We start from the raw sequence: 12,223 nt of genomic DNA on the forward strand, positions 1-12,223 counted from the left end.
GTATGGCCTTTAGGTCTGGAAAGAAATACATGAATCATTTTACCAAACTCCCTAACATTTCAATGAGGAAACTGAGGCCCTGGGAGGTTAAGGGACCTGCCCAAGGACTAGAGCCAGGTCTCTTGACTCCCAAACCCAATTCTTTCCAGCAACTTGGCCTCTGGAAGCAGAATTTTTATTAACAAAAATGTAATTTTTTTAAAATCCTATCACGAATTTTTATGATCATAATCTTCAGATTCTCTCTCTCTCTACTGCTCTCCCCCCCCATAACAGCTTTGTTGAGATACAATTAACACACCCTAAAGTTCGTCCTTTAAAAGTAAAGAACTCAGTGGTTTTTAATATATTTTCACAGATTTGTGCAATGGTCACCCCAATCACTTTTAGGACATTTTACAGCCCCTCCTAAACCCCTTCCCCATTAGCAGTCACTCCCCATTCCCACCTCCCGCTTGGCAACCACCAACCTACTTTCCCCGTCAGCCCTCACACAAGGCGTACCCAGTGGCCAAGTGGCTCCGAGCTGACCCTCCAGCCCCCTCTCCCCCGCCCTCCTCAGCAGGCGCTGCACCTCCTGCCTTCAACTTGACATTATCTCTAAATGGCAACTCGTTTTATAAAATGTCCCTCGCGACATTTCCGCTTTTCTCTACAGCTCCCTTTCTACACCCTCTCTGAAAGGTTGTTTTAGACTCCTGTTATGCCAACCCATCCATTTTCATTTTGCACATCTAAGAGACCCTGTTGACAGCTGTTTGCATAAAATATTTCTGCTTTTGGTCGTCAGACTCCCTCACTTCCCAAGCTCAATGTTCACAACTCTGATAAGTAGGAAAATGGAAGATTATCCAAAAATAATGAAACTGAATATTGAAGAAATTAACATAGCTCCTCAGAGCCAGAACCTGAGCCTGGCCCAGGCCTGTTGATGTCTGCCTAGTCCTGCAAGCTTGCCAATAGACCTCGCGGCAACAATTCATTGCACTAGTAAAAGATAGGGAGCTAGTGCAGGTGAACACAAATTAAATTTTTTTTTACAGCTATTTATTTTTCAATAAAAAATCAATAAGTAAAACAGGACACAATTAAACTTGGGTGCCCCAAGTGCAATTATGTGAAGCATCTATAAAAAGCGGCATGATATGAACGTGACATACCTGAGAAATGTAGAATGATCGCTCCCAAAGTGGGACAAAGGGGAGCTTGCTAAACACACATTGTCGATTCCATAAGTCTAACAGGAATTCTGAAGGGGCCGGGTTAAAGTTTACCTTTGCAGATCATTTTGCTAAGTAAACTGACAGTGTCAACAAGATTTCTGGTGACTGCTGAAACTGCGTAAGAATACAAGCTATTGGCAGACACATTAAGCGGAGCGGGGCTTGCGCGAGCACTTAGCTCTCAGCGGGGACTGTATATGGGACTCCAATGAGGGATCAATGCAGAGCTCACAGAATGAAGTTTCCAGTCATTCTTATCTGTTTACTTACTGATTCCCTAAAGAATTTTATTAAAGTCATAGTTGCCTAGCCCAGTTCTTGCTCACTTTGAAAGTAATGGAATATCTTTCTTTAATTGGAAAATAATTTGAACTTTTAATCATTCAGCCAGGCCTTCCCAGATGAGAGTCTAAATTACAATGGGAGGGACTATTCTGGTCACAATACAGAGATTTACTAACCACAGAGTTCCGCTGGCAAGGGGCATTAGAAATTCGACAGTAATGCAGACAAATGTAGGCACTGGGATAACAGAACAGAAAACGGAAGCTTACACACGTTCAGTTAAGCTCTGTCCTTAAAAACCACTTTGTGGCAAATAGCAAGGGGCCTGGTGAGGTGCATCTATGGTCTAGAATAAGCTTGACATTGGAGAGAGACGAGGGGAGAGCCCACAGAATCTCAGTTAATCTGCCTACAAGCACCAGTTGGGGAATATAGCATTGTCCCCATTTTGCACAGGAATCTGTGATCCAAAATGGTAAATTCATGTCCCTAAGGTTATTATGCTAGTAAGTATCATGGGAGTCTGCACAAGGAAACAGTTGAGCTCTCGAAAGAAGTAATTCCATGCAGACAAGGTTTTGTCACTGCAGGACCAAGAAGCACCCTGCTCCAGGCTGCAGTGAGGTGTAGAAAGCTGTGATCTAGTCAACGGTCTGCTGACCCATGTGAGCAAGGAGAGCGGCGCCGGAAGGGGGTGAGAGGAGGTCTGTGGGGTGTCCCCTAGGGCAGAGGCCAAGCCTTGTTCTCTAACAGATTATCCTCCAGACATGTGCTTCATAACAGCCACTTGATATTTGTCATCAAATGGACAAAAGGGAGCTCAGATTAAACCTTAAAAAGGGAGACTCAAAGCACAACACTGGGCTGGTGGGAGTCATAAAGGCGTGGGTACGCTATGGAGGCCCACAGGCTTCTCCGTGGCCTGGGGGAAGTGTTCCGTCCCCTGGACCAGTGCTTCTCAAGTGGGTGAGTCCAAAGACATCTCTGATTGTGAGAACTGGGTGGTGTTACCGGCATCTAGTGGATGGAGGCCAGAGCTGCTGCTGAGCACCCTACAACGAACAGGACAGCCTCCCACGAAAGAGAATCAGTCAGCCCAAAGCGTCAATCATACCAGCATTGACCCATAGACAGCCGACCCCTTGGGTCAATTCCCTGTTCACTAAGCAACCTGTACCTCCTGGCTGCTTTGGTTTTGTTGCTGGTGCTGCCACAATAGCTGCTACAACTCATTTCTACCACCACAACCACGAACGTGCCGAATAGCAACGGCAGCTCCCATTCGCTTGCGCCCTTACTTCATCCAGGAGTAGGGATCACGCCGCCGCGTGCTTTCCAATACGGCATCTCATTCGATACAACCGCAAGTCCGTGAGTTAGACAGCATTTCAACCCCAGCTTACAGAGGAGGACACTGAATCTCAGAAATATGAAGCCACTTAATCAGGTGGCCAAAGCTGGGGTCGGAATCCACACGCTGACTCCAAAGTCTACACACTTCACAGTTGCACTTGGCTGTCTTATCAAAATCATTCAAGGTTTCTTCTTGGGCCCGGCAGTTTACACATGTTCTCCTTTAATCCTCGCTACTCTCTGGGTGTAGGAGGAAGGACGGCTATCTTACAAATGAGGGAACTGAGGCTCAGAAAGGTCAGGCTTGCCTGAGGTCATCAGTGGAGCTGGAATTCTGTTCTAAGTCTGTCTTTCCACTTGGTCACAGGAGCTGCAAAGAATGGGGCACCCCAAATGGCAGAGGTGGGGTCTGTCTCCCTAGAAAGGTAGTGTTTTTGTTGTAAATTAAGAAATTGGCACTTTGGTTGACACAACGGTACCTTCTGAGTTTGGTTAGTTCCACTGTGGAGTCCTAACTGAATTAAACTTCTGGACCTTCAAGGCTGCAAATCAGGCCCTGAGCCCATGTGACAACTTCAAGGTGACTCCCAGGCTTTCTGTGACATCACTCACCCTCGACATCAACCCATGACAAAATGCAACCATTAACAAAGGAAAATGTCACACAAACAACTGCAGGAAAAAAACATGATTGTCACCTTATAAATATCAGTGTGGGTAAGTTCAACATCTTTGCAGATTGCAAATGTACAGAAAAACTTGCAGGTGCAGATTGAAGCTCCTGTGAAAAATGCCCCGGTGATCTTCAGGCTCTAGTATCTAGAACAGGCGTCGGTAGTTATTTCACCCTTCACATCTGTTCTGACAGCTCAGACTCAGGAGTGTTCCTCAAATGAAGATGAAGAGTTTGATATTGCTAAGAGCACAGATGCCCTTGGAGCATTGCCTTTCATCAGTTCTGCTAGCTTAACTTCCCTGCTGGCCCTGTTTGAACTCCATCCTCAAGCAGCCCAAGTCTGCCCAGCACAGTCCCCACGTTAGCAAAAGAAGCAGAAAGCTAATTGGTTTTTAAGCTGCTGATTCCCTGCATTCATCACTAAGACACAACAGCCCGCTCCTGCAGGCACGAGGACCCGTTCCTGCCAAGAGAAAGACTCAGCAGTCTTTTGTCTCCGTTTATTTGACAACTGCTGGTAATTGGAAAATTACCTCTAAATTCATCTTTCAAAAAACAACTGAAGTCCAGTCTAATTGCCGAAGAGTGCTTAGTCTATAACTTCCTGACAGATTGCTGGAAAGAGGCCAGAGAAAATTCTCGGGAGGAAGGCAGGCAAGTGGTGCTGAAGCCAACAGGAGGCTGAAAGGCACGTGGGTACACATTAACCCCGGGGCCTCCACCTCTGCTCTCTGGAATACTCCATGTCCTAGACAGTCGGTTTGCAAGAGCTAGATGCTTGCACAGGGATAATGACTGAGAAGACCGAGCTGGGTGAGTTAGGTCTGCTGTGCTGGCTGTTGTCAAGGTCAAGAGCATTGGCAGTGGCCTCACTCCAGTTCACTGCAGGAACTCAGGACGTAAGAGCACACTGATATTTGGACTCTTCAAGTTCATTTAGCACATAAATGCCAAGCAATGTTCAAGACTCTGAGGACAGAGGAGAGCGAGACAGCCCTGCTCTCTGGGAGCTATATCCTAAGAGGAAACCAACAAAAAACAGGCAAACACATAAACAAGGGTTTGGTTAGAAGAGATAAGAAAGCAGGGGATTGTGATAGAAGGCACGTGTTGGGGAGGGGAGTAGTTGAGATGGCAGTTAATTGGAGAAGTGCAGGTTAGTAGGAGGGAGGAGGCCCCCAACATGGACATGTGTTTGGCATTTATGAGGAAGGATGGCGGCTGGGGTGGCTGGGGTGTGGGACAGTGGGGGTGGGAAGGAGGTGGTGTCGGGTCAGAAAAGCTGTGGGCAAGAGCTGGCTCAGTTGGCACTGCAAACCAGGGAGAAGCGTCCCGGCATGAAAAGAAGGAACCAACATCTTGGCCTCCTGCTAGATCACATTTTCAAGGTCAACACACAGAAAACTAATGTCCTTTTGCTTCAGCCCTGGCTGTCTAAAACAATAACGACATTAGCGCTCCCAGATGAGTGCCTCCCTGAATAGTAATCTGGTAAGAAAAATGTTTCGGCCTCAATGATGTCCGTGTCATTCAAGGGGGAGAGATGAGGCTAAGCTGGGTCATGTATGTGACCTTTAGAGCCATAAGAAAATAGTAACGGCGTCCTCAGAATTCCAGTTGCTCTGGAAAAACAATGATTTGATAAGTTAATAAAGTGTTTACAAGTACTATCAGAATGATCCCTTGTGCCCACCGGCTGACCCCTTCCTTCTGTGTTTTCTTGTTCTGAGAATGAATCATGAGAGCCAAATGGAAAATCTCCCAGCCGAGATCACTAGCCGGCCGGGGCCAAATCTGGCTCCTGCAACTCTTTGTGTCTTCGACAAGAAGACTTAAAATTTCTTTTAATTAGTCCTGGCCGGTGTTGCTCAGTGGTTAGAGTGTCAACCTGTGTCCCGAAGGGTCTCAGGTTCGATTCCCGGTCAAGGGCACATACCTTGGGTGCGGGAAGCCACCAGTCAATGTCTCTCTCTCTCCTTCTCTCTCCTTCTCTCTCTCTCTCTCCCCTCCCTCCTTCCCTTCTACTATCTCTGAAAAGCAATGGAAAAAATATCCTCAAGTGAGGATTAATAACAACAAAAATTTCTTTTAATTAGTTGCCACTGTTGAAAAAAATCAGACTTCACTTAACGCCCCAGATCCTGGCTTCTCTAGAAAAATCAGACAATAGGATCCACCTGTACACAATATTTTAGCCATTTTGAGTATTGTTTGGCCATTCCTTCCTCTCCCTTTCCTCTCAGCTCGTGTTCACCCTTGTCTCCCTCCTTCAAAAACAAACAACAAAAAGGACATTTCTAGCACAGAGCAGTTTGGTTTCCTCGGTTAGTATGTGGATAGGCGTCCTGCCTTCCCCCACAGATAACTTCTCAAGGTGATTTCCCCAGTCAGGGGGACTTGGAGGACAGCTGCTCTGACTCCCTTTTCTCCTCTCGGGTGGCCCAGATTTGGAGGCGTGTTTGGCCCGCACAGCGGCCTCCTGCCGCTCACTCACCCAGGGCTTCTAGTCTGCTTTTTCAATCTCCTCCCTCCCTCCCTCCCTCCCTCCCTCCCTCCCTCCCTCCCTCCCTCCCTTCCTTCCTCCCACAAATATTTGGCTGGCCCATCCCAAGTGCAGCCCTGAGTGCCATAAACCGAGAGGCTTAAAGCTACTCACATTTATTCTGTCACTTCTGGGTGTGAGAAGTCTACAGTGAGTCAGCAGGGCTGCGTTCCTCCTGGAGGCTGCGGGGACAATCCATGTCCTTGCCTTTTTCAGCTGCTAGAGGCGCCTGCATTCCTTGGCTCGCGGCCCCTTCTCTAGCTTTAAAGCCAGCAGTGTAGCATCATCCAATCTCTCTCTCTGCTGCGATCATTGCACTGCCTCTTTCTTTTTTTAAAATTTATTTTTCAATTAGGGTTGACATTCAATATTATTTTATATTAGTTTCAGGTGTGCAGTATAGAACGTTGCCTCTTTCTCACTCTGACCCTCCTGTCTCCCTCTCATAACGCCCTGAAAGGTCAAATAAGGAAAGCACTGAGAACTGAGCCTGAACCCATCAGTGTGGAGTTGCCGTTGACCTTTACAAAAACGAGAACAGCTTCTGCAGAAAGCAGGACATCCCGGACTGTCCTCAGTGCTGGACAATATCGAGCGTCACCCCTCTTAGGTTTTTGGAGTCAAATTATCAATCAGCCTCTAGTTAGAGTCTAATTAGGTATGCCATCAAGTTCAGCCCTTTTTCTAATCTTAAACCTACTCGAGAAATATGAAACTGTAAAATAATACCTTTTTATGTGTTCTCCGCCAGAAGATTCAGGGATGTCATTTTTTTTTTTTTTTAAAGGAAGATTTAATTTTAGAACTAGAAAAAAAAAAAAAAATCTGAAAAGGAAATTTCAAAAGACTTGCAGAATCCCAATGACATTAAATAACTTTATTATAAATATTAACAACTGTTGCATACATGAGTGAGAATAATAATAAAATAGCTAGCATTTATTTTCCATCCACTATATCCCAAGCACTGTGTTATTTTTAAGCATTTGCAATGGATTATTTCATTAATTCTTCACAATAATAAAATTAGGAGGTACTATTATTAGGCTCATATTACAGATGAGAAAATAGAGACTCAGAGAGGGTGAGTAACCCTTGGAAGGTCACACAGCTGGGAAGTGTACCACTTTTACCACCATGGTATGCTGCCTCCTGGGGCTGAATAGTAGCTAGGAGCTTGGGGTGCAGAGACAAAGGGAGCACAGTCCACAGACCCTCAGATTTTATTTTAGATTTTTGATCTTTCAAGATTTTTTTCCAACAACAAAAAAGTAGATCACCTTCTGTATTGCATGCGCTAGCTATGTTTACTGTTTAAAGGAATGATGCAGGGTCCTTCACATTGGCCCCGTCAGCACCCTAGCTCCCAGATTAACTGCTAGTAATGGGTCAGAGTACACATGTCCAGACTTTTTTGCCCCAAGATGCTTGTTTACGGATTCCATTTAATCAGATAAATGCAATAAGCTTTTATTATATTTTTATCTATTTATTTACCCAATGCTTCTTCATAGATAAATGGGGCAAGGTAGAGGTTATTATGATAAAGTTCCAGAGAGTTCTAGAACACTTGGTACACTACCAAGTATCTACCTGATAGCCTAATCCCCATGCTGGCACTCTGCCCCTTCTTATGACCATTCCTAATGACTTGAAGAATCCTCTCCTGTGCATGTGTCCCCAACCTCCCTGCCCCTGTGGCCAAGTCCATGAGCAATGCTGAATTGCTTGTTAAGTAAAGGTACGATTTCTTCTGTTTTCATACCAAAGTTCAAAGTGTAATGATCCAACAGCGTTTGCCTAGAGGTTACCTGGCTCTCCTGACAACGGACACTCCTTTGCAACCTATTGGTTGAAATCAGAGTGATAACAAGATCATTTTAGGCAAAAGAAATAGGCTGTTTATGTACTTTTTGGATACAAATTATCTTTGTGGCACTTAGAGGAGCCAAACTTACCACATAAGACTGGATTAAGTAACAGTGGACGTACCAGTTGCTAGACAGGCTTTGGGGCAATATCAATAAATACAGAACCAACCAACCACACAGAAGAAACACTTGGCATCTACTCTCCAACTGTAATATTCAACAAATTAGGAAATCACTTTCGGGTTCTTTTTCCTTAGAACTGAGCTGATTGTAGTAACACACAGTCAGGCAGCACTAACGCATCTTAGCTTGTCCAGGGCTACCTCCTGGCCTATTACGGCTTAACTTCTCCTTACTTTAAAGCAGGCCCGAGTCCATCTGGAAATACACATCAGTGTCAAAGCTGGAAATTCTGTGAGCCAGATTACCTTCAGAATGGCCCTATCCCAACAATGAAGATATGTGAGTTCATTGTGAATACCTACTATATGCACGAACAACTGTTGAATAACTAAAAAGTTCCAGAAAGGTCTCTTAAAATGAAGAGGTCAGAGGTGTCCTTCAGGTAAGCGTCACTGCGGAGCGACAAGGGAAATCCACCACGACATTCATTTCTGTAAGACTCTAGGATGTAGAAGTCAAGTTCACCCTCCCTGCGGGCTGGGGAGGCAGGAGAACAGAATGGCCACGGGCAGTGCACTCCACCCTCCAGCTGTTCCTCGGAGAGGGGCTAGGCCCTTCCACCCCAGGCCTTTGACCGTCCTTCTCATAGACAGTTTGTGGTCCCAGGTGTCAATTAAAAAGCCATAATAAATAGCAAATTATGCAGTGTTTAGGATAGGGGTGTTCTGAGTCCTAGATCCCACCACTTGAGCGAGTTTCTTAATCTTTCTATTTCTTTCCCTATGAAGAGGCGATGATAATACTGCCCCCTCCTAGTTCTGTTCCTGCACAACCACCTTCTGAAAGAGGGTCTCTTCAGTAGCTCCAAAGTGGCACGCCCTTCAGTGGCAGGCTCCCCAGTGGGTCCCAGGTTGCCTCCCCTCAGTGACTCCCAGGAATGTCTAATAAGAGCAAAGAAAACAAATGTAATCTTCGGTGCAACTTCCCACTAGAGGAGCAAAGTTCAGTAAACTGCAGGCCTGTCTTCCCTGCCACTCCCTCTAGTGCCTTCATCCCTTCAAGGCCCTCTGCTCCCTCTTGCCCCTCCTTTCCCCTATCTCCCCTTCTCCACTCTAAGCCCCTACGTATTCCCTCCAAGTCTACCCCAATTTACCCTTCCCATGCCCCTCCTTCCACTGGCCTTATACCGCCTTTAAAAAATGTGTTTTTAATCAGTAGCTGAAATTTCTAAATACAAATTTATTATGTAAATAGTGGCCAAACTTTCTAGGTGCCTGTGTGTTAGAGCAAGAAGGTACTGTTAGTGGTGACTGTTCAGGCGGAGAAACTCATTTAAATGATATAAAAGAAGTTATCACAGCACACTATTTTCCCATGACCTCCAAATATTTATCTTCTCCATATAGTATGCATATTGTAATAGAAACCCAGACGGTGTCAAAGCCAGCGAGCCAAGGCGCCAACTAACAAGCACATTACTGCTGGTACATGAGTTCCTTTTGAAAGTGAATTTAGTTCCATCCTTTGTACTATAGAAAATGAAAAAATATATTTGAGTACATACTATGCACAAGAAGGTGAAATAAAATTCGACCAGCCACAAGAAGGAGCTGTGGAGAATGGCTGGACAGACCTACAGAAAGCCCTTTGCAGGCAGAGAGAGTTCTCCGATATGGATGAGAGAAGTTATTTGCTGATATGCTCAAGCCAAGGCAGGCCAGGAGCAAGCCATTCCTGCCTGAGGCCCACCCCAGCCGCTTCCTCAAGACTCTTCTTCCTCCCGGCCTCTAGCATCCAAATACCTTCACTCACACAATCAGCAAACAAGAAAATTCCATTAAAGATATATTAAAAGTTTTGAAAAAAAGTTAAAAATGAAAACAAAATAGAATTGTTTCCTGGAATGTTGTAAACTGTGCCTTAAAACTAGACCAGTGCAGCCCGGCCGGGGTGGCTCAGTGGTTGAGCGCCGACCCATGAACCAAGAGGTCGCCAGTTCTACCCCTCGGGGCACGTGCCCGGCCGCTTGTCCCCAGCAGGGGGCGTGCGGGAGGCAGCGCATCTTCTCTCTCAGGACGTTTTTCTCTCTCTATCCCTCTCCCTTCCCGGAACTCTCTCTAAAATCAATAAAAACATATTTTAAAAATACATATATAGCAATGCAGCTATGCTGTGCTCCTGAAACTAATATAAAGTAATAGTGAATGTCACTGTAATTGAAAAAAATTTTTAATAGTTTTAGAAATAGCAGTGCACTGCAAACGGCTTTAATCCTTCACTGGCTCCAAATGCATTTGGTAGCTGGTTGGAGAAATGAGCCAACGTCTTCTGGAGACCTTGGGAATTATTAATCTCCATTAAAAAGAACGCGCTGGGGAAATTCACACCGCAGGACGGCAACCGCGGCCACCGGCCCGAGGGGCGCACGAGGGGGCCTCGCGGCGCCGCGGCCCTTCGGCCTTTAAGTGTCTCCGGTACCGGACTCTTCCCGGTTCGCCATCGTTTCATTTTCCCTCACCCTCCCTCCGCCTGGGAGGAGACATTTTGGAAAGATTTTTAAAAGTCTAAAGATCTGGGGAAGGCTTCAAGCATCCCCCACTCTCCGCTTCCATCTCCCCCACCCCTTTTCTGCCCTTTTGGCCGAACATCCCCACCCACCTTCCTGCTCCTTGCTGACCCCCATCTCCTCCACTGCGCACTTTCTACTCCCAGCTGCTTTTAGTCCGTTGACTTCCAACCCGCGCCTCCATATTTTAGGCTCCCTCCTGTCTCCTCCCCGGACTCTCCGCCCACCTAGCTCCCGCTCAGGTCTCTGGAGCTTCCTACAGGTTCCCGCCTCCCGCTTCCACTGCCCATCCATCCGCCCTGCCCTGTGCACCCACCGCCCTATGCATCCGCCCTGTGCACCCACCGCCCTGTGCACCCACCGCCCTGTGCACCCGCCCGCCCATCCATCTGCCCTGTGCATCCACCGCCCTGTGCATCCACCGCCCTGTGCATCCACAGCCCTGTGCACCCACCACCCTGTGCACCCGCCCGCCCATCCATCTGCCCTGTGCATCCACCGCCCTGTGCATCCACAGCCCTGTGCATCCACCGCCCTGTGCATCCACAGCCCTGTGCATCCGCCCTGCTGTGGATTCCAAACCCCTTGCTGTGCTCCCTCTTCTTCACTCCCCCACCTTGTCCACTGTCCCTTCACCAAGTCACCGCAAGTGCCCCCTGCAGGTCCCCCTCCACTTCCATCCTCATCCACCCCCCACCCGGTCTCTCAGCGCCCCCTGCAGGTCCCCCTCCACTTCCATCCTCATCCACCCCCCACCAGGTCTCTCAGCGCCCCCTGCAGGTCCCCCTCCACTTCCATCCTCATCCACCCCCCACCAGGTCTCTCAGCGCCCCCTGCAGGTCCCCCTCCACTTCCATCCTCATCCACCCCCCACCAGGTCTCTCAGCGCCCCCTGCAGGTCCCCCTCCACTTCCATCCTCACCCATCCCCCACCCGGGTCTCTCAGCGCCCCCTGCAGGACCCCTCCACTTCCATCCTCACCCATCCCCCACTCGGGTCTCTCAGCGCCCCCTGCAGGACCCCTCCACTTCCATCCTCACCCATCCCCCACCCGGGTCTCCCAGCGCCCCCTGCAGGTCCCCCTCCACTTCCATCCTCATCCATGCCGCCCAGGGTCTCTCAGCACCCCTGCAGGTCCCCCTCCACTTCCATCCTCACCCATTCGTCACCCCAGGTCTCAGCACCTCCGCCTCCCCTCTATTTCTCTGCCCCATCCATCCCCCACAGTCTCGGGTCGCTCCCTCCCCTGGCTCCGCCCCTTGCACGCCCCTCCCCCCTTTTCTGCCTCGCGCCTGCGCACCGCAGCCCTCGAGCAGCCCTCGGTTCTGTCCCTGCGCCCCGGCAGCAGCGGGCGCGGGCAGCGGGCAGCGGCCTGTGGCTCTGGGTCCGAGGCGGAGCCTGCGGGACAGGGCGGGCGGGCACCAAGGCCACCCCTCTCGGGTGTGGGCGACACCCCTGGGCCAGACTCCAGCCCCCTGCAGAGCACGTGCCGCTCCCTGCAGGGGCAGGTGGTGAGAAGGCGGGAAAGGAGGGCGGGGCGGGGCGGCGGGCGGCGGGGAGGGGCGCGCAGCAGGGGCTGGGAGT

Source organism: Miniopterus schreibersii (assembly GCF_964146895.1).
Source record: "Miniopterus schreibersii genome assembly, chromosome: 10".
Classification (NCBI taxonomy): domain Eukaryota; kingdom Metazoa; phylum Chordata; class Mammalia; order Chiroptera; family Miniopteridae; genus Miniopterus; species Miniopterus schreibersii.